At 45.8% G+C, this 27269-nt stretch overlaps 1 long non-coding RNA gene across 2 annotated transcripts in view; it reads left to right on the forward strand.

The window, feature by feature from the left end:
* The window catches only part of LOC139038980 (uncharacterized), a 102226-nt gene extending 87256 nt beyond the window's left edge, over positions 1 to 14970 (forward strand). For both annotated transcript variants that reach the window (XR_011492074.1, XR_011492076.1), the window contains exons 3-4: positions 14100 to 14171; positions 14891 to 14970. This is a non-coding gene — a long non-coding RNA (uncharacterized lncRNA). The remainder of the gene's footprint in view (positions 1 to 14099; positions 14172 to 14890) is intronic.
* The last annotated feature ends 12299 nt before the right edge of the window (positions 14971 to 27269 follow it).

Genomic DNA, 27269 nt, shown 5'->3' on the forward strand with positions numbered 1-27269 from the left:
ATTTGTTTCATTTGAGCTACTGTGTAGCTGAATAGTTAGGATACCAATATTGGAGCCAGTCTGCCTGAGTTCAAATTCCAATTGTCCTTGAAGACAGCTGTGTGATCTTCTGCAAATTGCTTAACGTCTCTGAGCTTCCCTTTCCTCTTCTGTGAAAGAGGGTTAAACTCTTCCCAGTAGGGCTTTGTGAAAGTTAAGGCTTGTATAAATATTTATTGGATGATACTGAGCATTCAGTAAATGGCAGTTACCCATGGTTGAATGGAACTTCTAGTTTCACCTCCAGGGAGAAATTATTCCCAATTCAAGTACCAACCTACCAGCTGTAGAAATTATCGTATTAAATAGCCTGATCTGAAGTCATGCATCTGAAAGTTCTTATGGACATTTATTTCCTCAATTAACTTTAATTTGACCATTTTATGTTAGGTAGTGGGGTTTGTAAGAATTAATGATTTGGGTTATGTTTGTTATGTGTCTATCCATTGATCCAATAAATATTAGTAGATTCTCCTGTTCCCAGCTGTGGACTATGCCCCATGAGGAAATAGAGATTAGAAAAGCCAGATTGACCATGAAGAAATCAAGACATAAGAATGAGTGGGTGATGAGTACCAATGAGAGGGTTGTCAGACAAGATTTAGGAAGCTCAGTTAAATTTCAGATACACTGAGTAATTTTTTTGTATGAGTAGGTCCCCAACATCACATCTGACTTTGCGTGATCTGATGTGTCCTCCTGCCCTCTCTTCTCACTTTCCTTTCTAAAGCCATGTGGGCACTTGTGGGTCCAGGAACATCAGATGGACTTGCCAACCAGAGCCTCCTGGGAGATGATGAAGAAATCAAACTCACCCTAAGGACGTCCTTCAAATTTTAACCGAAACTCTGCGTGTGACAGATGTTTGTCCTATCTACAAAATCTGCCTGAGATTGCTCCCCTTACACTCACATGATTGTTAACTAGTGGCACTTTCAACTGAAATGAAACATCTTCCTTAAAAAAAAAAGGAGTAAATTTAAAGTCTCCGCAAGTTCTTGGTAGAAATCAATGTAGAAACACATGGAGAGGAATGGGGGGTTGTAAAATGCCTTTAGATCCACCCCTCATATGCTTACATACATATACCTATATATTTATGTATATACACACCTACGTGAAAATATGTCTGTATTTGTATTTATACATACACATACATATTTAAGCATATACATACATACATGTGCATGCATACAAATACATGTGCATATACATATACACACACACAAATATATGTGTACATGTGTGCCATACATTATGCGTGTCATGTATTTACATATATAGTACAAATATGTATGTGTGTGTGCCACATACGTGCATATACATGCATGGATTGTTGTGTGTGTGTGAAGCATAGGTGTGTGTGTGCGCATGTGTGTAAAACAGTGTTAATCCCTTGGAGAACCAACGCCTGTTTGTCCCCTCTTCAGTGGTGCATGGAGATTAACCACAGCATCCCTTGCTGCCTTGAAAGTTTTGTACCTGAGTGTGTGCTCTTTTGGGACCTAACTGAATCCTCCCAGACTGGGTGGTTTCCTGTCTGGGCTGCTCGCAAAACAAGGGAGCTGCTGGAGCTGAAAATAGCCCTTGGCCTGATGGCTTGGGCATTGACCGAACCTGGAAAAGTTCTGGAGTTGACGGGAGGAGAACACACAACCATCAACAACGTGCTGATGGAATGACTCATGACGTCACCGTTCCCAGGGGATGGGAGTGAGAGTCTCTGATCAGCATCTCCCTTTATTTTACAAGATTCTGTGATTTAATTTCTTGTTTATCTTGTGGTTCTTCTACCTCCCACACCCAACTCTGTCATCACCCACTGCTGGCAACTTTAATGCTGTGACACTGCTATAAAGTATATTGGAATTGACAGTTTCAGGAAATACAATAACTGACGTTCAGTTGATGATCAGTGTATGTGTGTTGGATGAACTGCAGACTACCAAGTTTGCCATAATGCTACTCTATGTTGGTCAGAGTTGGGTGTCATGAGTGAGGGGGAAAAGAAAAAGCATGTCTTCAAATGAAGTGGGAAGGGTTTCACTTAATCCATGCCCCAAAGAGAATGGGTTTTTGATAGCATATGGGAAGTTCATCAGATTTATTCTGCTACTTCTGTAAGTAATTTGCAAAATGAAAGGTCTGCATATGTGGCCTTTATACATTGTAAAAATTCTTATGACATTCCCATGTCCCAATACTCTCCTCAAAATGTTTCATCCTAAGAAATAACAAGGTTCAGCAAGGCTTTGCTGTGATAGGGGTTAGAACTGCCTTATGCTTGTGTTGTGGGTCTGAATTAATTGTCACTTGTAAAGCAGTTTGCAGTGTGGACAACAGATTCCATTAGTATATGCTTTTTTCCCTTCAACAAAATTTTCCACTGACTAATGACTAACCTTTTCATTTCAGTAGAAATACTGGGAACTGGTGAAATGAGAAGCCAAAACTCGGTAGCCTGAAATTTTGCTGCTATGGTCTTGAGCTGTTTCCATTTCTTTTTTAGAAACATCAGGCTGCATAATTTTTTTGTGTGTCTGCTGAAAAACTCTGCTTTGTCATTCCTTCTTTCACCACTTCTGGGTTATTTTTTCTTAGCTGCAATTGAAATTTTTTCATACTAGTCTATACTGGAGGTGATCAAATAGTTATAAGACAGGGGAGACCAAAATCTTATTTTCCTTTTTACTTTATTTATTTTTATTTATTTGGCTGTGCCAGGTCTTAGTTGTGGTATGTGGGATCTTGAGTTGCTGCCTGTGGGATCTAGTTCCCTGACTAGGGATTGAACCCGGGTCTCCTGCACTGGGAATGTGGAGTCCTAGCCACTGGACTACCAGAGAAGTCCTAACAGCAGCTTATTTTCAAATAGTATCATAAGGACAGATTGCAATTGGGGACTTTTGATATAACAGAGGGAATGATCATTGAATGTCAACAACTCTTTGTCTTCACATACTTATGATAATTTATCAATAATATCCAGATGTCAGTGGACCCAAAGGTAAGCTAAGTTTCAAATCTCTTACAACTCCATAAAAAGAGGGTATATATGTACAGGTATAGATGATTTATTCTGCCGTACAGTAGAAACTAACATGACATTGTAAAGCAACTATACCTCAATCAAGTTCTTTTTAAAAAGATGATAACAGGTGTTGGTGAGGATGTGAAGCAAATGGAAGACTCCTATATTGCTGGTGGGAACATAAAATGATGCAGCCACTTTGGAATATAATTCAGTGGTTTCTCAAAGATAAGTTATCATAAGTTAATTTCAGTTGCTCAGTCATGTCTGGCTTTTTGCTTCCCCATGGACTGCAGCACTCCAGGCTTTCCTCTTCTTTACCAACAGCTCAAACTCATGTCCATTGAGTCAGTGATGCCATCAAACCATCTCATCCTCTGTCGTCCCCTTCTCTTCCTGCCTTCAATCTTTGCCAGCATCAGGGTCTTTTCCAACACTTTGGCCACCTGATGCAAACTGACTCATTGGAAAAGTCACCATAGGACACAGCTTATACTTTCCAGTGTTTATTTAAGAGAAGTGAAAGCGAGTCTTCAAAACAGCATTACTGTTTCATTATTTATTTATGCCTAAAAATGTCCATCAGTTGATGAATAAAGTTTTGAATATCCCATATAGTGAAATACTATCTGTCATTAAAAAGGAGCAAAAGACTGATATGGTTGTAATGTGGGTGAACCTTAAAAATATTATGCTGAGTGAAAGAAGTCATCTATAAAAGAAAAAGGTAGTATTATGCATATTATCTTACTCTTTTCATATGAAATGTCAAAAAAGGCCAATATACAAAGACAGAGGGTTTCCCTGATGGCTCAGTGGTAAAGAATCTGCCTGCAAATTCAGGAGACCCAGGTTCATTCCCTGGGCTGGGAAGATCCACTGGAGAAGGAAATGGCAACTGCTCCAGTATCCTTGCCTGGGAAATCCCATGAACAGAGGAGCCTGGTGGGCTAGTCCATGGGGTCCCCAAAGAATCAGACACGACTTAGCGACTACACAATAACAATAAAGACAGACAACAGATCATTGGTTGCCAGGTCCTGTGCGTAATTATTACTGTTATAACCCTGGGTGTACTCCCCTGCTGGAGCTCACCAGCCTGCAGGACTCAATTGCGTGCGTGCTCATCACTTCTGGCGTGTCTGACTCTTTGTGACCCCCTGGACGGTAGCCCACCAGGCTCCTCTGTCCATGGGGTTCTCCAGGCAAGAACAACGGAATGGGTTGCCATGCCCTCCTCTAGGGGATCTTCCTGACTCAGAGGTTGAACTCATATCTCTTAAAGTCTCCTGCATTGCAGGGTGGATTCTTTATCACTCGCGCCACCTGGATCTGATTATTTGGTCTGTAACATGCTGAGAATTTCTGGGTTTCCATGTTTTTGACAACTTTGGTGGGGCAACCATTAGTAACCCAATTTAGTTTGCATACCTAGAGTGTAATGAGACTTGCAAAGTTGAAAGAGGAAAATACCGCTTCAGTGTACAGTTCTGTGAATAACCAGATCTTACTAGGATCTGCATCATTTTTGGTCTTTTCCCTGACAGACGGATTCTTTGGGTGATGTGGTGGTCTGTCCACAGCTCAACCTACTAGGGACGGGGACTGGCAGGTTTTCCTGGGACTGGCAGGCAATGCAGCTCCTGGCTTTTGGCCAGAGGAAATTCAGATTTTTTTCCATTGGAATACATTTGTAAAACATTGAGCTTATTAGAACAAATTTGCCTTAACAATGCAAGACACATTATCTAGGAATTTGTGAAAAAAAGGAGTCACGTTCCCTCTTCATTTTTCCTGTGTAAACTTGACCTATGCTTTCAATAGCAACTTCATGGTTAGTGTGTATTTTCACATTACGCCTTATAAGATTGCTAAAGAGTGACATAGTGTGACCCAAGGAGCTATGTTTGCTTTATTGACATGCTTTCATCATCACAGTGTCTTGTGGGTGTTTACTGTTGTTAGCGTGGGACCTCTTGATGAATGTGGTCTGAGTGTCTCGGCTTCAGGAGGTGGGAGCACCAGAGAACCCCGTCCCAGTCTTGGCTCCTCGCAGAAATGGTACAACCTGATTGTTGTACCATGCTGAGTGTTCCTGGTTCTCTGTCCAACACGAGCCCCCCCCCGAAATAGTCAGTGGAACTTCCAGGAACTGAGAGAAGGCTCTGAAATATAAGGCAATTTTACGGAGACGTTTGAGTTCCCCAGAGTTCACAGCTCAGCCTTGTCACTTCATCTGCCCTTTCTTCTCACAGATGAACCTCCTGAAGCCCAAGAATGACCTGTGAGTTATGCCAATTCACACAGCAAGGGTCAGCTAGAAACAGTGAGGTAACTTCAGCTTCCTTGCCTATTTCAGTCCTTTTATCCCCCCTGAAAACACTGCCTCCTGTTCTTAAAAATTATTACAAGGATTATTTCATTTAATTTTGGAGATTCTGAGTATCCTTATCTCTTAGAGATAGCTTTTTGATGACATTATTCTTTAAGCATAAATTTCCAACTGATCTTGTTTTTAACCAATATCTAGTTTTGTGTTCCTCAGTCTCACTGACAGAATGTGTGTTCTTTTCAGTAGCAGGAAGTCAGGGGGTCAGAGTTTTGTCCATAAATGCTTATGGAAGAATTCAGTTAAGGACTGATTTTCTACATACAAGGCCTTTAACCTGTGCTGTGAAGATCAGCCATCTTCCGGAAGATGAAGAATTCCTTGTGTCTCCAGGCTCGCGGCAGTTTTCACTGTCAGTCTCCTAAGACACGTTTCTAGAGTTCCCTCAGCTAATGGTTCCTCTAGTTGGAATCTTGTGTTAGCTAAAAGCATTTTCATGTTTTGACTGATACAGACCATTCTTGTAGTTTGTAGAGTTTTTTTTTTAATTCTTCAGTTGAAGTAGAGGTTGTCAAGGATATCGTGTACTTCCAAATCAACAAGCCCTGAATACAAAATGGGCAGATGCTACCATAGATAGTTAGAACTTTGTTCAGGTAGAAAGTCTCCTCAGGTTTTGATCATACCTTACTTATTACAATGTTAGACTGTTTATGCAGGATTTGTCCTCACTGAAAGTTACAGGGGCTTCCCTGGGGGTCCAGTGGATAGGAATCTGTCTGCCAGTGCAGGGGCACGGGCTTGATTCCTGGTCTGGGAAGATCCCACAGGCCAAAGAGCAAGTAAGCCCATGCACTGCAACTCCTAAAGCCTGTGAGCCCAAGAACGTGAGCCCGAGAACCTGTGCTCTGCACTGAGAGGGGCCCCACAGTGAGACACCCACGCTGCGGTAGAAAGCCGCTCCTGCTCATCACAGCTAGAGAATGCCCACACACAGCGACGGAGACCCAGTTCAGTTCAGTCGCTCAGTCGTGTCTGACTCTTTGTGACCCCATGGACTGCAGCACGCCAGGCCTCCCTGTCCATCACCAACTCCCAGAGCTCGCTCAAACTCATGTCCATCGAGTCGGGGATGCCATCCCACCATCTCATCCTCTGCTGCCCCCTTCTCCTCCTGCCTTCAATCTTTCCCAGCATCAGGGTCTTTTCCAATGAGTCAGTTCTTCACATCAGGTGGCCAAAGTATTGGAGTTTCAGCTTCTTGATCTCCTTGCTGTCCAAGGGACTCTCAAGAGTCTTCTCCAAAGACCCAGTGCAACCAAAATAAATAAACAAACAAAAAGACTGACTTCCAATGTAGGGCATATGGGTTTGATCTCTGGTCCAGGAACTAAGATATCCCACATGCCTCGCTGCCAAAAAACACAAACAGTATTGTAACAAATTCAATAAAGACTTTAAAAATGGTCCAAGATCCAAAAAAAAAAAGAAAAAGAAATTGTTAAAAAAAAAGTTACAAAGATGCTCATAAGCAGAATGAAGACTTAGTTTATTCAAATTAAGTGATGGTTGCTCAGCCATGTCTGACTCTTTGCAGCCCCATGGATATAGCCCACAAGGCTCCTCTGTCCATGGGATTCTCCAGGCAAGAACACTGGAGTGGGTTGCCATCCCCTTCTCCAGGGGATCTTTTCTGACCCAGAGATCAAACCCAGGTCTCCTGCACTGCAGGCAGGTTCTTTACTGTCTGCGCCACCAGGGAAGCCCTTATTTTCATTTGCAAAGAGCAGTTGAAGAAGCAAATCATTCCTCCTCTGGGAAATGAGCTTCAAGAGAGTAAACCTGGGGAGAAAGAAAAGGGATAAGGCAGCAAGCTGAGAAAAATTCCAGGGGATCGTGTTGATTTGACAGTTGATCCAAAGAGCAGGGAAAGACTCAAACCATCTTCCTCAGAGACTCTGGTTTCTGTGAGACTGCTTGGACATGTGCTGTACCCAGCAGTTTGCCAGAGCCAGTTAACAGTCTGAAACCACGCTAGGTTGCTTGGGAGTTACCAAAATGGATGAGACCAAGTGCCTGTCCTGAGGAAATTCACGGTTCATAACCTGGAGCAGGCTGGGGGAGCCTGAGGGTACACAGTTGCTATGGGCTGAATTTGAAATTCATGTGCTGGAGCCTAACCTCCAATATCTCAAAATAGGACAGTGTTTGACAATAGGGTCTTTTTTTAATTCTCAGAAGACAGCTCTTGCTCTGTTTTTATTTGTTTTAAAATTACCTGTTGATTTGGCTGTTCTGGGTCTTAGCTGTGGCACACAGGATCTTTTATGATAGTTGAGGCACTTTTAGTTGTGGCATGCATGTGGCATGTGGGACCTTGTTCCCAACCAGGGATGAAGCCCCCCAATTCCCTGCATTGGGAATGGGAAGTCTTAGCCATCGGACCATGTGGGAAATTCCTGTGATAGGATCTTTAAAGAAGTAACTAAGTTAAAATGAAGTCGTTACAATGAACCCTATTTCCGTATGACTGCTGTCCTTATAATGGAGTTTGGACACAGACATACAGAAGAACATGTGAAGACACAGTGAAAAGACAGTGGTCTGCAAGCCAAGCAGCGAGACCTCCAAGGAAACCAACCTTGACAACACCTGATCTCAGACTTCTAACCTCCAGAATTGTGAGAAAATAAAGTTCTGTTGTTTAAGTCACCTGGTCTGTGGTGGCACCTCTAGCAAATGAGACAGAGCCCCAAACAAACACAGGGCAAGGCCAGTGTAAAGGCCTGACCAGAGGCGTAAGTCACAGGCTGAGCACAGAGAAAAGGGCAGGCTACGTCCTTGCTTGAAAACCAGGAAGGCCCTCATAGAGGGAAGACTTTTGAACTGGAAAGGTAAGGAGGAGTTGAAATGAGAACACTTGCAGAGTGGGCTTTCTAAACAAAAGAAGCAGGATAGAGACGGTTTATACGATTCTGTAGGATGTTAGGAGCAATGAGAGACAATCCGTATTTGCTGAGTGTGTTTATCAAAGGGGAAATCCAAAAAAAGGGAAGAGGAAGATTAAACTGAAAAGGTAGATTAGGTTGTGTTTGATTTTGGACTCTAGGCTAAAGAACAGAGAACAAAGGCAATGGATGGCCACACATTTATTTTCAGTTAATTGCTTCATTGAACAAATATTTTTTTAAATGTTTACTGTGTGCCAAGTGCCATCTTAAATAAGCTTGGGATATTTTAATATGCAAAACAGACAGATATTTCACCTTGTGAAACAGAGAGAGACAATAGATCATAAACATGATAAGTGATGTATTTATGATGTCAGTTTAATGCATTACTTCAGTCAAAATTATATAAAGCATAATGGACTTTATAGTATGTTGGAAGAAATAAACTCTATAGAAAAGTGTGTAGCAGAGGTCATGGAGTATTAGGAATGCTGAGGGTGGAGGGGTGGGTTGTAATTTGAATAGAATAGTCAGAGCACACCTCATTGGAAGATGGCATTTGAACAAAAATTTTTTTTTAAATTTTTTACTTCGTATTGGGGTATAGCTTCCCAGGTGGCCCAGTGGTAAAAGATCCACCTGCCAAGCAGGAGATGCAGGTTCGATCCCTGGGTAGAGAAATCTCACAGACAGAGGAGGCTGGCAGACTACAGTCCCTGGGGTCACAGAAGAGTCAGGAACGACTGAGCCACTCACCCATCACCAGCACCCACATAGCTGATCAGCAAAGAACACTGTGGCAGTTTCAGGTGGGCAGCGAAGGGACTCAGCCATACACATGCAGGTATCTGCTCTCCCCCAAACTGCCCTCCCATCCAGGCTGCCACAGGACGCTGAGCAGAGGTCCACGTGCTGCACAGTAGGTTATTCATTTTAAATATCACAGTGTGTGCCTGTCCATCCCAGACTCACTAACTAGCCCTTCCCGCCATCCTTCCCCCCACAACCATAAGGGCATCTGAACAAACCTTGAAGGAGCAGAGGAAGCCAACTGCGAGGCTCTGGGGCCAAGGAGCTTTCCCGGCAGAGGGAAGAGTCGATGCAAAGGCGGGCTCTTATCTGCTGTCTATGCAGCAGGGTGTGCAAAGGGGGGCTTCATAACGTCCAGTGAGCACGGTGCTATCAGAACGATGGCGGCAGTTACCGTATAAATACCTACACTGCATTAACTTTTTACTTCTAAGTGCTTTCAAGTGGATGACCTTAACATGTTGCTCTTAAAACAGCCCTCTAGGAGGGAGGGGCACATAGGGTTATTGCTATTTTGTAGATGGTGAAATGGAGTCCCAGGACTTTATGCAATTTGCCCAAGGTCAAGATGCAAGGCCTGGGAGTCTCTCCACCCAGCCTAGAACAACAGGTCTCTGTTGGTCTGCACCTCTGTAGCAGGGGGTACAATAAAGTTCTCAGACAAAGAGTGGGAGGGCTCCCATAAAAAAGAGTCCTGGGGCTTCAGGACTTCAGGACATGCCTCTCCACCCCATACCACTGTCTGCATGAGGCTCATGAAACTCATGACTCTGCCCTTAAAAACCCCATGTTCCAGAGCTGGTGTCCTAGTGAGGGCTGTTGATCCTCAAACAGAACAACCTGCTTTCCCAGTGTTGATAGGTGAGTGGTGGGAGGTCTGAGTATGATTCTCTGATCTTCGGACCTTGGTGCGTTCTTCGACTTGGAACAGAAAAGTGTTTTCAGATACGAGAGCTGGAGAGCCCTGTTCTTATTGAGTGAAGGACTTGCTCTTATCTCACAGTCTTCCCACCATCCCTGAGGAGCAAAGGGGGAGCCTGTGAGGCTGTGCACCGACCAGGGAGACCGGCTGCAACACCGAGTGTCGCGCCGCAGACGCATGTCCCCCGGGGCGGGGCCCTGTCGTCGTTGCGGTTTAGTTGCTCAGCTGTGTGCGACTCTGTGTGACCCCATGGACTGTAGCCCGCCAGGCTCCTCTGTCCATGGGGTTCTCCAGACAAGAACACTGACCTGGGTTGCCCTTTCCTTCTGCAGGGGATCTTTCTGATCCAGGGATCGAACCCGCATCTCCTGTCTCCTGCATTGGCAGGCAGATCTTTACCACTTGTGCCAACTGGGAAACCCTATTATTATTGCTTACAAGGGCTCTTTGGAGGGACTTCCCTGGTGGTCCAGTGGTTAGGACTCTGGGCTTCCACTGCAGAGGGTTTGGGTTCAATCTCTGGTTGAGGAACTTTGACCCCACATGCTGTGCCCTGTGGGCTGCCCTTCCCCCCAGAAAGTGCTCTTCGGTTAAGGGCGACAATTGATTTTACTATTTTTGCTAACTCCTTTAAGCAAAGTTGGCTATTGATGAAGACAAGAAAAAAATGCATTGTATACTCACTAGCTGGCTTCCCTGATGGCTCAGTAAGTAGTAAAGAATCCGCTTGCCAACACAGTAGCCACAGGAGATGCGGGTTTGATCCTTGGGTCGGGAAGATCCCCTGGAGGAGGGCGTGGCCACCCACTCCAGTGTTCTTGCCTGGAGAATCCCATGGACAGAGGAGCCTGGTGGGCTTCAGTCCACGGGGTCACAGAGTCAGACCCAACTGAGTGCGCAGGCATACTCGCTAGGAACTTGGTGAGGAAAGGTCTCTTACTGTCTCTTTTCTCTCTCTCTTTTCTCTTGTCTCTTCCATGCCTAGCTTGCCACTGGAGCTCAGGGCGTAACCAGGTGTCTGCAGCACAGTTTTGTTGTGTGGGGTGTGTAACAAGAGAAACGGGGCAAATTCCTCCAACTATTTTTTTATCTTCTTCCCAAAGACAGGTCCAAATCCCTTAGTTCCGCTTTAATCATCTGCCTCATGACAAGTCTGTGGATTCCCCAAATAACTGTGTCAAATCAGATTAAAAGTCTAATTCGGCATTGGAAGGCTGAGCTGGAAGGCCCCCGTGAGCCCAGGACCCCCTCCCTCTTCCTGAAGACAGCTCCAGTGACCCTCGCTCGAGGACCCGCGGCGGGGTTAGGGAAAAGATGGAACACGGCGGCTGTAAAGGTGCCAGCCGTTGGGAACGCTGCCGGCGGCGACACCCGGGAGCTGCTAACCGGCGCTTCAGGCGCTGGTGGGAATGCCCCTCTTGCCCTGGGCTGACACGCTCCCCCGAGCCTCTTGGTCTGGGCTGTAATTGAGCTGCACCCCAGAGAATGGGCTTCCTGGCCAGCTTTCTTCTGGGGGACCCCTTGATAGACGCGAGCAGGGATGGCCTCTGAGAGGTGCAGGACACAGTCCTCCTTTGTGTTAAAGCAACAGGGTCATTGTTGGGCTTCGCCAGCAGGCTGTCGACTTGGCTGACAGCCTCCCCACCTACCCTCTCCCCCTCGGCCCCCAGGTTCCTAGGGCTTCCCTTTGCAGCCACCAGCGTCCCCCTCAGCCTACTCTCAGGGTGTGTGGGAGGGAGCCTCGAGGAGAGCCAGCGGGCTGCAAATAAGGTGAGACATCAGGCCGCACAAGGATCACAGACGCGACAGGAAGTGACGCGTGGGGACAGGAAGTCCCTGTGTGCTCAGCGTGACCCCTCCAGGCTTCCCGAGAGCCCTGGGGGTCTGGGTGCATGCTGCGGGGTGGGGGGCGCTCCGGGGAGCCCCCAGCTGTGCAGGCCGGGCCGCCAGACGGAGCGAGAGACAAGGGGCTCCAGGTAGCTCTGAGCTTCAGACGAGCAGCAACAGCAGTGAGTTGTCTCAGTGTCACTGTGTCCCGGGGGCCTGGGGGATCATATGTATGTGTTTCTCCGAGGATGTGTTCCATGTAGCATGTGGGACAAACTCGTATTTTAAATAATCTGACATTTAACTGGGCAGCTTCTGTTTTACCTGGCAGTCTTGATCCAGACCTTGTACTAAAAAAAAACAAAAAAATTTCCTTGTTTGTGATCTATTACCAATGGACATGGTATATTATTAATTTATATAGTATAATTTATTATATATAATATATAATTTATATATGATTATATACATTATATTATAATTTATTATATACTTATACACAAATATATGTATTTATAAAAATACATAATATATATGAAATATATAGTGTATGTGTTTATACTTATAAATATATGTGAACTGTATATATTATGTATAAATAATATGTTATATAGTACATATAGTTTATATATGTAAATATAAATTATAATATAAACAGTTATAAGTGATATATAATGTACTATATAAATACATTAATGTGAATAATATATAAAATATAACTAAAATATAAGTAATATGCAGGTGTATTGATAAATTATAAAATATATTGATAAATATATATAAATAAGTTGCACATGATATATTATAGAATTGTATATATTATACAATACAATTATATATATTTATATTTATGAAATACACATATAATTAATTTTTATGTTATATAACTAGTTAACTACATATAGATGGAGTTAATTTCAAAAGTCACTCCGAATTTTTAGTCATCCTTTACCATGCCTCCTTTTGACCCTCTGCAGCAATACTGAACTGTGGTTCCTCCGGTCGTGGCTCGTTCTTATGCCTCTGCTCCATCTCAGGGACAGTTTGGTCTCCTGAGGTCCCTTCCCCGGTCGGCACGGCTAACGTATCGTCAGGGTTCAGCCAGCCTGAGAGCCAGTTCTCAGCTCCCTGGTGACCTCAGCCAGTTCCCTCAGAGGTCACCGTCACCAGCAGGGACCACTCAGGTCGATGCTGCGGACTGCATAGGGTGGGGCCTGTGGCAGCCTGCATTCATGCTCTGTGCCTCTCGTTGCCTCAGTCGTGTCTGACTCTTTGTGACCCTGTGGACTGTAGCCCCCCAGGCTCCTCTGTCCATGGCGTTCTCCAGGCAAGAACACTGGTGTGGGTTGGCATTTCCTCCTCCAGGGGGTCTTCTGAACCCAGGGGTCGAACCTGAGCCTCTGTGTCTTCTGCATTGGAAGGCAGGTTCCATCTGGGAAGCCCTAAGTATGTTCAAATTCAAAGACCTCTATTCTTATAAAGTGCTCCAGCTGGGCCTCTGGTTCTAAGAGTCTCAGTCTCCTCCCAGGCATCCTTGCCTTTCCCTTTGTGTCCCCCTACAACCCTATGTTGACTTCTATCTCGGCCCTTAGCTGCACGATCAGAATTCTGACCTGGTCTGTAACATTTCACTGTCACGTCCTGCGTGCGGGAGCCCTGCCGAAGGGTTTGCATCTTAGGAGCGTGGGCTGTGCTTCTTGCTGTCGTTTCCTTGCTCAGTCGTGTCCGACTCTTAGCAACCCCCTGGGCTGTTGCCCGCCAGGCTCCTCTGTCCATGGTATTTCCCAGGCAAGATGCTGGAGTGGGTTGCCATTTCCTTCTCCAGGGGATCTTCCCCACCCAGGGATCAAACTCATGTTTCCTGCATTGGCAGCTGGATTCTTTACCACTGAGCCACCTGGGAAGCCCTGTGGGATGTACTTGGCTGTATCCAGTGGGGGCTCATGGGTGCTTGCTGAATGGTTGATGGCTGGATGTGTAGATCATGGAATGAACTCCACCTTGCCTTGTGCTGATATTCTCATGAGCACCACAACTCTGGGATTGGGGATGGCATCAAGGAACCAAAGGTAGTCTCCACACTTAATATCCCAGCCTCCATGTATGCTTGTTGCCGACTCACACAGAGCCTTCCTTACCCTGAATAAGGAATAAGAAATTCTCTGGTTGTAATATTTCCTCCTCTTGCAGATAAAGGAGTATGAGAGGATGATAACGATCGTGCAAATTTTGGATCCCTCTCCTCCACGCACGTACCTGCAGGTGAGCGTAAATCCAGCCTGTATGAGCTCTGGCTTTCAGTTTAAACGTCTCACATACTTCATTCCACTTTGCATTAACTGGTGCTGCTTAGGCTCCTCCCGAGGGCCCCTGTCAAAAGAAAATGCTCTTCCCCCTGTTTTGTCTAATGCTGATTTTGTTTTCTTCTGAAACTCTTGTAAGTGCTTGGAATCATTATCCGTTAATGTGTTCACACCGTTCTCATGTAGATTCGTGGGAACCGTTCACAGGCAGTTGTGCGATCTGTCACCCAGTTCGGGCTCTCCTCCCCTCTGCACAGTGGGAGCTGTGGCTGCCTTTCGGAGCTCATCAGGGCCGAGGCACGCGTTCAGTGCTTGTTTGGGCCTTTTGGACTTAATGGGGAAATGTTTTGATCTGGAGCCACAGTGCAAAGCCTGAGTCCTGCTCAGTCCTCTTGGACTTGCCTCGGAGGGAGACCGCGAATGAATCAGTGCAGCGGTCTGCTGGCCATCCGGGACCAGGCCCACCGGAAGGAGCGGGCCACTTTCCTGGCCCCGCGGGCTGTGTGCCCTGTGCTCCCCGCCACGCGGGTCGGAAAGGTGTGACCGTCAGGGCCCCGCCCGAGGCCACGCCCGGGCCTGTCCTCAGGCTTGGCCCCCAGTCCCTATGCAGTGTCTGCCTCTGATTAGGAACTGACTGTTTCTTCCTCTTCTTTTTTCTTTCTTCACTGTGCCATGCAGTATATGAGATCTTAGTTCCCTGACGAGGGTTTGAACTCACATACCCTGCTTTGGAGGTTTGAAATCTTAACCACCTGACTGCCAAGATAATCCCTAGGAATTTACTCTTAATTTAATGACTTGCTGCTTTGACTCTTTCCTTGCCCCTTAATATAGGGTAAGGTACACCTGTCATTCATTCATTCAAACAGTAATTTGTCACAACAGTTACTTTAAAAAAAGTTATTGATTTATTTAATTTTTATTTTTGCCTATGCCTGGTCTTCGTTGCAGTTCCCAGGTCTAGAGCACAGGCTCAGAAGTCATGATGCATGCCAGGGCTCCCTCTCCATCTCCAACTCCTGGAGCTTCCTCAAACCCATGTCCATCGAGTTGATGATGCCATCCAACCATCTCATCCTCTGTCGTCCCCTTCTCCTCCCACCTTCAGTCTTTCCCAGCATCAGGGTCTTTTCAAATGAGTCAGTTCTTCACATCAGGTGGCCAAAGTATTGGAGTTTCAGCTTCAGCATCAGTCCTTCCAACGAATATTCAGGACTAATTTCCTTTAGGATTGACTGGATGGATCTCCTTGCTGTCCAAGGTGGCTAATAAGGGTGCTGCTTCGATAGCTACTTGTGAGACTTAATGAGTATAGAGCCAGCTCTGAGTGTTTCTTGCTGTGGTTCCCTTTCTTCTGATCCCATATCTTTGTCTGGTTACAGCTGGAGAGCCCAGCCTGTGTGTGTGTGTGTGTGTGTGCGCATGCGTGCATGTGTGTGCATGCATGTGCATGCGTGTGTATGTATGCGCACATGTGTGCATGTGTGTATGTGTGCGCGTGTGCGTGTGTATGTGTGTGCCGGTGTATGTGCATATGCGCGTGTGCGTGCATGTGTTCGTATGTGTGCATGTGTGTGCGCACATGTGTGCACATGTATGTATGTGCACGCGCGTGTGCATGTGTGTGCACGTGTGTTCATGTGTGCATGTGTGTGTGCACGTATATGTGCGTGTGTGTTAAGGTGGCTAATAAGGGTGCTGCTTCGATAGCTACTTGTGAGACTTAATGAGTATAGAGCCAGCTCTGAGTGTTTCTTGCTGTGGTTCCCTTTCTTCTGATCCCATATCTTTGTCTGGTTACAGCTGGAGAGCCCAGCCTGTGTGTGTGTGTTCATGTGTGCATGTGTGTGTGCTCAGTAGTGTCTGACTGTTTGTACCTCCATGGACTGTAACCAGAGGCTGCTCTGTCCGTGGGATTTCCCAAGCTAGAAGACTGGAGTGGGTAAGCCATTTCCTCCTCAGGGGATCTTCCTGACCCAGGGATCAAACAAACATCTCCTGCATCTCCTGCATTGACTGGCAGATTCTTTACCACTGAGCAGCCTGGGCAGCCCCATCCCAGCCCATGTAATCCAAACATATCCAGAAATGACTACTTCTTTCTTGAAGTGAAAATTATTCTAGATGCTTATGGAAGACTTCCCTGGTAGCTCAGTTGGTAAAGGATCCCCCTGCAATGCAGGAGACCCCAGTTCAATTCCTGGGTTGGGAAGATCCGCTGGAGAAGAGATAGGCTACCCACTAGTGTTCTTGGGCTTCCCTGGTAGCTCAGCTGGTAATGAATCTGCCTGCAATGCAGGAGACCTGGGTTTGAGCCCTGGGTTGGGAAGATCCCCTGGGAAAGGCTACCCACTGCAGTATTCTGACCTGGAGAATTCCATGGACTGTATAGTCCACGGGGTTGCAAAATTGTCAGATTTGACTGAGGGACTTTCACTCACTTCACAGGGAGGGAGAAAATATTTCTAAGACATCATCCCACACCGTGGAAGGGGAAGACAGGATATAACTTTCATGCTTCTCTTTCACAGATAATTTGGGAGGTAAGGGGAGAGATTTAAATTGTTCCATTAAGTAGTTTTGTATGTGTGCATATGATGCTATTAAACTAAGCCATGTAAAACTGCTAACATTTATTGTTGACCTATAAACTCAGCAGTTTCATGGGGTTGAATTTATTAAACAAGCAGATATTAGGTTGGGTTTCTTTTTTGTTTTTTCTTAACAGCTCCCAGCATCAATTTGATTTCTTCATTTTTAGTAAATAAGCACCCACTGAACCTTCTCCATGCTCCAGACCATGGCTCACAAGTGAAGTTAGGTTCAGCTGTGTTTCTGAAACCACTTTTCAAAAATTCTCAAGTTGACATGATGCATTTTTCTCAATATAGTTATTTTTCATCTTTAAATTATACTTAACTTTCATCATACACTTATTAACTTATTTCTAGGCACAGATTGGGCTGCCAGAAATAAAATATGACTAATATCATTGACCATAGGAAGAAATGCTAGCATAGTGTTTTTCTGTCTCATAAGAATACACACACTCACCCACACATATGTATACATGGAGAGAGGGGAGGGGAGAAGGTGGAGAAGAAGAGAGAGAGAGGAATTTTGCTTTGTTACACATCTTTAAGTTCCATTCGCAACCTTATCATCTTAATATCAAGTTAGCCAAAAAGTACATTTCGATTTTTCTGTATCATCTTATGGTGAAACCCAAACAAACTTTTTGGCCAACCTAGTATTTAATTTTTCTCTTATTTATTAATAATGTTTAAAAATTCTTTCTAATAATGGAAAGTAGTTGTGGTAGTCTGGAATCAGTAATTTAAACAAATGACCAAGAAATGGTGAAAGATGGTTTCTACATATACTTATATACATCTTGAAAGATTCTTTCGTATTTCTTTGTTTAGCAGCATTTCACTCTTCGTGTTTATGAGTGAGAGAAGCCCTTCAGTGGAAGTCAAACTGACTCTACATTTGGTCCCTCTGGCTCTGGGTCTCTCTGCTCTCTGTGTTTCTCTGGCTTCCCTGCCTTCCTCCAAATTCCTGAGCAGAAAACCCAAAAGGTTAGATTTTGTGGATAGACGGTTGGTTGTGAGCATCTCTGAGAGGCAGTCAGTGTGACCAAACAGTTTATTAACCATGTGTTTCCCATCCCAGGGGTTAGCTGGGTTACCTGCCAGCCCCTAATTAGCGAGTGTGAAACATCTTTGTTCCCTCTGGCTAGTGAGCTGAAGTTAAGTGGGTCCCCAGGAACAGCATAGCCTGGAAGAGGAGATAGCTGCAGTAGCGTGTCCCTCTGAAGAGCATATGCGTATTTTTTTGTCTCTGGAAGTTGTCAGCGCATCTCACCAACACAGAGCCAGAACTGAGACTGAAAATGCCCCCAAACAGTCTACCATTTCAATGAAGTCTGAAACAATTAAAAAAAAAATCTTTAAATTAGGAAAAGGTGAGAATTTTGTTTCTTTAGGAAAGAATTTTTCTCCTGTTGGGCATTTTAGATCTTTATTAAAAAAGAGTTCCATAAATTCTTAAAAACCTCCTTCAATATTTTATTTTTATTTGTTTAAAAAAAAATTTTTTATTGGAGTAATGTTGATTTACAGTGTTGTATTAGTTTCCAGTGTGTGACACAGTGAGCCAGTTGTACATATACACACGCATTCTTGGGTGCCCAGTCACTCAGTCACGTCCAATTCTCTGTGACCCCCCTGGACTGCAGCCCGCCAGGCTCCTCCATCCACGGGACTCTCCAGGCAAGAACAGTGGAGTGGGTTGCTGTGTCCTCCTCCAGGGGGTCTTTCCGACCCAGGGGTCAAACTCCTGTCTCTTGCGCCTTGCACGAGTGGTGGGTTCTTTACCACTGGGCCACCTGGGAAGCCCCAGTGGTCTGCAGACTGAATAGTTGAAGATCTTCCTTCAGTAGGGTTTATCAACTGTGGCACTCCTGATACTTTGGATTGAATAATTCTTGGCTGGGGGGACTGCACTTTGCATTCTAGAATGTTTAACAGCATCCCAGTCCTCAGTCATCTAGATGCTAGTAGCAACCTCCTGCCCCAGATATGACAATCAAAAATGTCTCCAAACAGTGCAAAATGTTCCCTTCATGGCAAAACCACCCCTTGGGTGAGAACCACAACTATAGAATAAAGTGTATGAATTAAAAAAAAAAGAATTAGGTGGGGAAATATTCCTGTATGGTCTCAATTAGAAAAACAACTCTCAATGAACAGAATAGCTCTTCACTGAATTTAAAAAAGTATGTATACATATTACCTCAATAGCCAACTTTCATGATAATGAAAGTGATCTTTACTATGATTAGACAGCATCACCTTTCAATTTCAAAGATTTTGAGTAGCTGTTCTAACAAATTACAGCAATCAGTCTGGAATGTTTGATCGGCCAACAAAAATAAAAAGTCTCTACATATGTCATCAATTTTATCACTCATGTAGTCACAACCCTCCTCTAAGAAAGAAATAATTTTTTAGTTCTTCACCTTACAATGTTCTGAGCCCCTTGGAAGGCGGATTTACAATGGAATGAGAGCTGGTGGCAAGAACACTGTGCATAATTTTATTCCCTCCCACGCCTTCCAGCGTATGACCTTTCACAACAAGGACTTCCTGGTCCCTCACTCTTAAGAAAATAGAATTCCTTCCTAGAATTTATTGGGAATTCACTTGATGAGTCAGAAAACCCATCAACATACACTTTTATGACTACAGAAAACACAGAAGTAGAAATCTGTACAAGTTAACCAAAACCTAGTAATTGTGTATATTTTAAACAGTATTTAATTGTTGGAGAACTATCACAAAATTGTCTCCTAGATGAATACTGCATTATTATAAGACACCTGGTAATGAAGGTTTTAATATGTTTACTAGAGTCAGTCAACGGTGCAGCTCACTCAGGAGTGCCCAGTCTGACGGAGCTAATGGCAGAAGACCAGTTAATAAAACCCACACATTCCAGTTGTTTGATATAAGAGGTTGTTGGGAGTGTGACTTTTTTTTTAAGGCCATTTAATTACATACCCTGATGTCTTCACTCAGCCATTCTCTAAAATATATTTTCCCAATTTCGGCATATACCCCTTCTCCACTCTCAATTAGCTCTTGCATTGGGCCTTGGCTTCCAAGCCCCATAAGTAATAGTAACTTAATTTTCCAAGCCATAAATCAGGTAGGCTTATGCTCCATAGCTCATGTTCCATTTGTTTTTAATCAAGGGCAGCCTGGTACTCAGAGGTCGGAAGCTTTAATTCAGAGGGCTCCCACAACTTTTGGAGGGAGAAATCTTTTGGTTTTCTAGAATTCCCTTTGTGAATGTTTAAGTATCCTTTTGGAAAACATTGGAATATGTACAGCATCTCATACAGAATCCTTCTTTAATTTACTGACCTATACACTACCGCAGCTCTCAGATTGAGAGGAACATTTAACAACTTTCCTTCACTATGTATTCTAATTTTTAATGTTGTCCTTTCAAAAGAAAAGCAGTTGCAGGGAAAAGGGATGTGAGGAAGGGAGTTAGAAGGTGTTACATTTCTAGAAATCATTTTAATGAAATAGTTCTAATAAGAAGTAGTATCATTGGGATGGTTTAAGTTCAACATTGCCTTGAGAAAGAAGAGTGTTAATTAACCTCTTTTGAAGTTTATAAAGATTCAGACTTCCTAGCACAGTATTTTAGGGCTTCCCTGGTGGCTCACTGGTAAAGAATCTGCCTGCCCGTGAAGGAGATGTGGGTTCAATCCCTGGGTTAGGAAGATCCCCTGGAGAAGGAAATGGCAACCCGCTCCAGTACTTTTCCCTGCAAAATCCTATGGACAGAGGAGCCTGGTGGGCTACAGTCCACGGGGTTGCAAAGAATTGGACACAACTGAGCCACTAAACAGCAACACCAACAACAACAGAACACCTTCCAGCCGGGGAAGACAGCCAAAAAAATGGGATCCGTCTGCTCCATGGCGTTTAGGGCAGCAATTAGAAAAGCAGAATGAAAGCAAAAGTGGACAAGTAAATACAGGAAGACCTGCCTCAGTAAAATCTTCAGGACATCGTTTTCAGTTAAAAAAAATGCACGCTACATGTGACGTGTGTATACTCACAGTGTTGGATTTTATGTGTATTTATATGGATTGTGTCATGCTCCGTATGTATGTACATGTACAGAACTGTGTGTGGATTAGCCACTGTTTTACATTATCTGTGTGACATGTACTCTCCATTAGTGATGCTGAACAAGTCATTCGTTCATTTATTTATTCATTTCTTGGCTTCCCAGGTGGCTTATTTATTCATTTCTTATCAGACATTTATCAAATATTTGTTGAACATCTTCTATGTGTCATGTCTTATACTAAGACCTAAAATTGTGACCTGTGCCTCTCCTGGAGAGTATTTGTATCACAGGAGCCACACTATTGACTTAAGATATCAATAGTGTAGAACAGGACACATGTTATAAAAGAGGTAAGTGTAAAGAAAGGTAAAACCAGCATAGAGGGAGAAGTGGCCCCCTCGGAAAGGCTTTGGAAAGTTCTCCAGAGCAGATGATCGAATGGGTCGGCCTTTGAAGGTTTAGCCAATATAAGAAATGGAATAACATTCCCGAAGGAGTAATGGAACATACAGTGGATTATCACCATGGACGTACACAGAATGGGTGGGGAAATGTAAATATTTCGTGTGTTATGCTATAGAGAAGAGAGTGCCATTGAAGACAAGAAGCATCTTAGATGTTTCCTTTCACAAAGACACCCTGGACAACCATAAGGACCTATTGTAGAGCACAGGGAACTCTGCTCAATACTGTCTAACAATCTAAATCCCAGAGAGTTTGCGAAAGAATAGATACATCTGTATGTTTAACTAAATCACTATGCTATACACCTGAATCTAATACAGAATTGTTAATCATCTTTACTCCAATATAAAATAAATTTTTTAAAAATATTGCTGGATAATTTGGAAGACAAAGATATTAGAGGAAAGTAAAACACAGGCAAAGATTTTACAGGAATCTGAAGGGGGATGATGAAAGGAAGGAAATGGACACTATAGATACTTCAGGATTTTCAGGATGAACTTGAAAAACGTCGCTGTCTAATTTGGGAGCAGTTTTCAAGCTATTTGTCAATTTTTTTTAAAAAATTTCTACTCAGTCGTGCTTTCTTTTTTTTGGTCCCTGTTTCCCTGGAAGCCCTGGTATCCAGTCAATTAAAGAAATGATGGATAGTGGGTGGCCCAGAAGCCTCTTCGTGGTGACTAATGGTTTCAGCCACCTTCGTGTGAAAGAGGCAGTTGTAGATACTGGCAGGAGGGGAGGGTACCACTCCCCGCAGTGAGTGCCAGCTCCAGGACTCTGTTCCAGATGTCCTGGGGAGCCCAGTGGTCTTTATCCCCAGCTCTAACCCCATCCAGGGAATGCACTCCCACAGGCAGATGCCTTCAGCCACAGGATGGGGACTCCTGTAATTGCTTGCATTTGGCATCCAAGGTCTTACCACAAGGTTGGCAGAGACCAGTCACACACAGAGAAGGACGTGTCTGTGGGCATGACCCTCTCCAAAGCCATGGTCTCATGGGTGGAGGTGACTCGGGGGGGAAGGACCACGTGAGACTCTGCAGTCACCAGGAGGGCCTGAGGTTGGGTTTGTGTTAACACCCTCGGCTTTGGCTACTTTGCTAAACCTCAGAAGGGTGGCTTGGAGGCTGGAAATGTTACAGGGAAGGACCTGCTGGGGAGCAGCCTGGACCCGCGGGCCTTGATCTTTGTGCTCGGAATCTCCTCTGAGCAGGCCCTGTGTGCGGTCCGCGTGGCACCAGGGAAGGAAGAGCATAAAAGTGAAGCTCTTCTTTATTAGTGCATAGAGTCCACCTCACCTCTCCCAAAGCCTTCATATACTGGAAACTCATGTCTAAAAGAAAGGTCAGTTATTGGGATGCGCGTTTTTTAAATATTTGCTTTTGGCAGCATCAGGTCCTAGTTGGGGCAGGCGGGATCGTGTTGTACCAGAGACTGAACCTGCGGCCCATGCATTGGAAGGTGGATTTTTCACCACTGGGCCCCCAGGAAAGCCCCACTTTTTTTTTTTTAATCCTAATAAGCTTACTTACCTAAAAGCTTACTTTTGCAGGAGGAAAGTGGAGGGGGTGGCTCCCATCTGATGGGGGCTTCCCTGGTGGATCAGACGGTAAAGAATCTGCCTGCAATGTGGGAGACTAGGATTCAGTCCCTGGATCAGGAAGATCTCTTGGAGAAGGGAAAGGCAACCCACTCCAGTATTCTTGCCTGGAGAACCCCATGGACAGAGGAGCCTGGCTGGCTGTAGTCCATGGGGTCACAAAGAGTCGGACACGACTGCACAACTAACACTTTCACACTTTCCCACCCAAAAGGAAGAGCCATGTGTGTGAGTCTGTGTGATGTCTCTAAACATACAGGTTCACTGTGCGTGTGTGTGTGTGTCAGTATTTTATCCCCATGATCACTGAAGGGCCGGAGACACAGCTCACAGGACAGGAATCCTCCTTGCTTTGATTTCATACATCCTCCACTTCCTTGAGCCTCTGTGACCACACGCGCCAATGACGCATTGCCCACTTCACTTTTCCTTTTCTTTCTCCTCCTGACTGCTTCCGCTTTTTGTCCTCTTGTGTCTTGCTATCTTTGACTTTCCTCTTTTTCCTCTTTCATCTTTTTTTCCCGTGTCTCAGGGAAGAGTAAAGATTAACTGACTACTTCATTTGTTTCATGTTTACTGCTGCATGGATTTAAAAGAGAATATGTGAAGAGTGGTGTGTGTGTGTATGTATATGTGTGTGTGTGAGAGAGAACATAAAAGTGTGAGAACTCGTGAGAGTTTTGGTAGGTGGCGAACAAAATATACTATTAGAAATAAAACATAAAAAGCACAGGAAATTCTACTCAATATTCTGTAATAACCTACATGGGAAAAGAATCTGAAAAAGAACAAATATATGTCTAGGTAGAACTGAATGCTTTACGTACACCTGAAACTAACACAACACTGTAAATCAAATATACGCCAATATAAAATAAATATTAAAAAGAATAAGCGTAGACAAATTTAATCATCCTGAAAGTTGTATTCTGAAAGTCTTAAAAGCATGCTTTGTTAACCAGATCTGGAATACTGCTCTCGGTATGATGAATGAATGTACGGACACAAGAGTATTGCATTGAAATGCCAATTATAAGTAAAATGGAGTAAATTAAAAAAAAAGAAATTAGAACAAAATACCCTAGCTGGGGATAATTCTGCTTCTTGAAGATGCTCATAGAATTATGGGGAGATGACATTCCCTGTCTTCTTTACTTGCAGAGATTCGTGGGGAAGCATGATGTGTCTAAGAGTTAGTTCTTGTTGCTCAGTCACTCAGTCATGTCTGATTCTTTGCTAACCCCAAGGACTGCAGCACACCAGGCTTCCCTGTCCTTCACTATCTCCCGAGTTAATGATGTCATCCAACTATCTCATCCTCTGTCATCCCCTTCTCCTCCTGCCTTCAACCTTTCCCAGTCTCAGGGTCTTTTCCAATGAGTCAGCTGTTCTCATCAGGTGACCAAAGTATTGGAGTTCAGCATCAGTCATTCCAATGAATATTCAGAGTTGATTCCCTTTAGGATGGACTGGTTTTATCTCCTTGCAGTCCAAGGGACTCTTAAGAGTCTTCTCTAGCACCACAATTTGAAACCATCCATTTTTTGGTGCTCAGCCTTCTTTATGGTCCAACTCTCACATCTGTAAATGAGCAAATAAAACCAATTTTATTTCCTAGAACATCCTAGATGAGTTTGGGGCCAGGCTAAGGTGGACCAGAGCCTCTGAAGCAGGGCTGGGGGTTGGAGGGCTGCATTATTTTGCATAAGAAACATATTCATAGGAGGAGGAGGAAATTGAGGCTAGACCCAGAGGAGGAGGAAGTGAGAAACAGGGGAGAGCCTGCAGCACAAAACTGAGACAGCCGGTGCGAGGTGTCCTGACGTGGGTCAGCCTGTGAGAGGTGTCCTGACGTGGGTCAGCCAGTGAGAGGTGTCCTGACGTGGGGTTAGCCAGTGAGAGGTGTCCTGACGTGGGTCAGCCAGTGAGAGGTGTCCTGACGTGGGGTTAGCCAGTGAGAGGTGTCCTGACATGGGTCAGCCAGTGAGAGGTGTCCTGACGTGGGGTCAGCCAGTGAGAGGTGTCCTGACATGGGTCAGCCAGTGAGAGGTGTCCTGACGTGGGTCAGCCAGTGAGAGGTGTCCTGACGTGGGGTCAGCCAGTGAGAGGTGTCCTGACGTGGGTCAGCCAATGAGAGCTGTCCTGAAGTGGGTCAGCCAGTGAGAGGTGTCCTGAAATGGGGTCAGCCTGTGAGAGGTGTCCTGACGTGGGGTCAGCCAGTGAGAGGTGTCCTGACGTGGGTCAGCCAGTGAGAGGTGTCCTGGAGTGGTGTCAGCCAGTGAGAGCTGTCCTGAAGTGGGTCAGCCAGTGAGAGGTGTCCTGACGTGGGGTCAGCCAGTGAGAGGTGTCCTGACGTGGGGTCAGCCTGTGAGAGGTGTCCTGACGTGGGGTCAGCCAGTGAGAGGTGTCCTGAAGTGGGTCAGCCAGTGAGAGGTGTCCTGAAATGGGGTCAGCCTGTGAGAGGTGTCCTGACGTGGGGTCAGCCAGTGCGAGGTGTCCTGACGTGGGTCAGCCAGTGAGAGGTGTCCTGACGTGGGGTCAGCCAGTGAGAGGTGTCCTGAAGTGGGTCAGCCAGTGTGAGGTGTCCTGAAGTGGGTCAGCCAGTGCGAGGTGTCCTGACGTGGGTCAGCCAGTGAGAGGTGTCCTGAAGTGGGTCAGCCAGTGAGAGGTGTCCTGAAATGGGGTCAGCCTGTGAGAGGTGTCCTGACGTGGGGTCAGCCAGTGAGAGGTGTCCTGACGTGGGTCAGCCAGTGAGAGGTGTCCTGGAGTGGTGTCAGCCAGTGAGAGCTGTCCTGAAGTGGGTCAGCCAGTGAGAGGTGTCCTGACGTGGGGTCAGCCAGTGAGAGGTGTCCTGACGTGGGGTCAGCCTGTGAGAGGTGTCCTGACGTGGGGTCAGCCAGTGAGAGGTGTCCTGAAGTGGGTCAGCCAGTGAGAGGTGTCCTGAAATGGGGTCAGCCTGTGAGAGGTGTCCTGACGTGGGGTCAGCCAGTGCGAGGTGTCCTGACGTGGGTCAGCCAGTGAGAGGTGTCCTGACGTGGGGTCAGCCAGTGAGAGGTGTCCTGAAGTGGGTCAGCCAGTGTGAGGTGTCCTGAAGTGGGTCAGCCAGTGCGAGGTGTCCTGACGTGGGTCAGCCAGTGAGAGGTGTCCTGAAGTGGGTCAGCCAGTGAGAGGTGTCCTGAAATGGGGTCAGCCTGTGAGAGGTGTCCTGACGTGGGGTCAGCCAGTGAGAGGTGTCCTGACGTGGGTCAGCCAGTGAGAGCTGTCCTGAAGTGGGTCAGCCAGTGAGAGGTGTCCTGAAATGGGGTCAGCCTGTGAGAGGTGTCCTGACGTGGGGTCAGCCAGTGAGAGGTGTCCTGACGTGGGGTCAGCCAGTGAGAGGTGTCCTGGAGTGGTGTCAGCCAGTGAGAGCTGTCCTGAAGTGGGTCAGCCAGTGAGAGGTGTCCTGACGTGGGGTCAGTCAGTGCGAGGTGTCCTGACGTGGGGTCAGCCAGTGAGAGGTGTCCTGACGTGGGGTCAGCCGGTGAGAGCTGTCCTGAAGTGGGGTCAGCCGGTGGGAGGTGTCCTGAAGTGGGCCGGTGCGAGGTGTCCTGAAGTGGGGTCAGCCGGTGCGAGGTGTCCTGAAGTGGGGTCAGCCGGTGTGAGGTGTCCTGTAGTGGGGTCAGCCAGTGCGAGGTGTCCTGAAGTGGGGTCAGCCAGTGAGAGGTGTCCTGAAGTGGGGTCAGCCAATGCGAGGTGTCCTGAAGTGTGGTCAGCCGGTGAGAGGTGTCCTGAAGTGGGGTCAGCCGGTGAGAGGTGTCCTGAAGTGGGGTCAGCCGGTGCGAGGTGTCCTGAAGTGGGGTCAGCCGGTGCGAGGTGTCCTGGAGTGGGGTCAGCTAGTGCGAGGTGTCCTGGAGTGGGGTCAGCCAGTGCGAGGTGTCCTGACGTGAGGTCAGTCGGTGTGAGGTGTCCTGACGTGGGGTCAGCCGGTGAGAGCTGTCCTGTAGTGGGGTCAGCCGGTGTGAGGTATCCTGGAGTGGGGTCAGCCAGTGCGAGGTGTCCTGACGTGGGTCAGCCAGTGAGAGGTGTCCTGACGTGGGGTCAGCCTGTGAGAGGTGTCCTGACGTGGGGTCAGGCAGTGAGAGGTGTCCTGGAGTGGGTCAGCTGGTGAGAGCTGTCCTGAAGTGGGGTCAGCCAGTGGAATGTTCATGCAGGCACCTGCTCCGTTGATCACTGTGATATCTGGCAATGAAACCATCTTGTTTCATTGTTTAACTTCCAATCTGTTTAACCTCAAACTTCCTTTTGCAATCAATCCATCTTACTGATTCTACAGAAGCGACTTTGGATGACACTGTCTGG

Source organism: Odocoileus virginianus, chromosome 17 (genome assembly GCF_023699985.2).
Source record: "Odocoileus virginianus isolate 20LAN1187 ecotype Illinois chromosome 17, Ovbor_1.2, whole genome shotgun sequence".
Lineage (NCBI taxonomy): Eukaryota > Metazoa > Chordata > Mammalia > Artiodactyla > Cervidae > Odocoileus > Odocoileus virginianus.